This window comes from Nannospalax galili, unplaced genomic scaffold, assembly GCF_000622305.1.
Source record: "Nannospalax galili isolate Female #2095 unplaced genomic scaffold, S.galili_v1.0 scaffold140, whole genome shotgun sequence".
Lineage (NCBI taxonomy): Eukaryota > Metazoa > Chordata > Mammalia > Rodentia > Spalacidae > Nannospalax > Nannospalax galili.
Genome location: NW_008352267.1, coordinates 4,389,913 through 4,391,315, shown reverse-complemented (window position 1 = coordinate 4,391,315; position 1,403 = coordinate 4,389,913). Strand labels below are relative to the sequence as shown.

The window sequence follows — 1,403 nt, the reverse complement described above, 5'->3', positions numbered from 1 at the left end:
ATTAATTTCAAATAATAACAAAAGTTGCACATGGTTTTGTATTCTATGTGGTCCTTAAACTTTCAGATTCCATAATTTTGAAGTCAGAAAACAAATTAGTATATTTTCTAACACTTTAAATTAAATTATGAAACAATATTAAAAATTATTTTTTGCAGGCTTTACTGTTGCTGTTGAGACAGTGTTTGGCCCCAGCTTAGGCTAGGTTTGAACTTAGTAGACTCCTTACCTTAACCATTCCAGCACTAGTATTACAGGTGTGTATCACCCTGCTGAACTCTCCAGTCTATCCAAATATACAATATATTATTATTATCTTTAGTGCCTCTACTAAATAATAATACACTAGAAATCCTTAAACCTAACTCTAATTTTCTTGAGTCAATATTTTCCCAACCTTTCTCACCACCATCCAAGTTTCAGTAATTACTATTCTTCTATCAACTTACATAAGGTCATTTCTTGTTTGTTTCTTTTTTTAAAATATATATAACAGAGATCATTTGGGTCTGTTCTTCAGAGTATGGCTTATTATACTTAATAATCTCTAGTTTTGTCCATTAGTTGTATATGACAGCACTTCATCCTTACTTTAACTGAATTGTGTGTGGATATGCACACGTATGCAACAAGTTTCAATCATTATTTGATGAATACATTGATTGTTTCCATTTCTGAGCTATTTTGAATAATATGCCATTAAATGAGGACGTGCAGATGTCTTATTTCACATACAAGTTCAATTTTTTTTGGATATTGCTATGGTTCGGATGAATGTTCTCCAATGTTCCACATGTGAAAGTCTTGTTCCAAATGGAGAAAGTACCAGACAGTACTGTGGACCTTCAAATATTTTATTAAAGTGATATGCATCTTGCTCTTTTCCTTTCATCCACCATCATCTTCTGTACACTTGTCTGGGTCTCTCACCATGTCTTCTCACAAGACTTTCAGAATCAAGTGATTCCTGGCCAAGAAACAAAAGCAAAATCATTCTATTCCCCAGTGGATTTGGATAAAAACCGGTAACAAAATTGGATACAACTCCAAGAGAAGACACTGGAGGAGAACCAAGCTGGGTTTGTGAGGATTCATACACCATGGCATGACTGACCATTTAAGCTGACTCATGGTCATCATTAGGTCTACCAAATAGAACTGAAAGTTTTTATCTTGGAGATTTGAGCACATTAGGTCAACAATAAATATGTAGAACCTTCAAAAAAAAGTAATATGTATCTTGTTAATATAGATATGTGACAAGTGGACATGCTACTCATATAGAACTTACATTTTTGCTTTCTTGATGGAACTGCACACTGTTGTCTGTAATGGCTGACCAACATTGGTCAAGAGTTCTCTTTTCTCCACATGCTTGTCAACATATTACTTTAGAGGTTTTA

General features: G+C 33.7%; 1 pseudogene; it reads left to right on the top strand.

Annotated features, from left to right (window-relative positions):
- Positions 1 to 931: 931 nt before the first annotated feature.
- Positions 932 to 1,087, top strand: LOC103746800 (annotated as a pseudogene).
- The last annotated feature ends 316 nt before the right edge of the window (positions 1,088 to 1,403 follow it).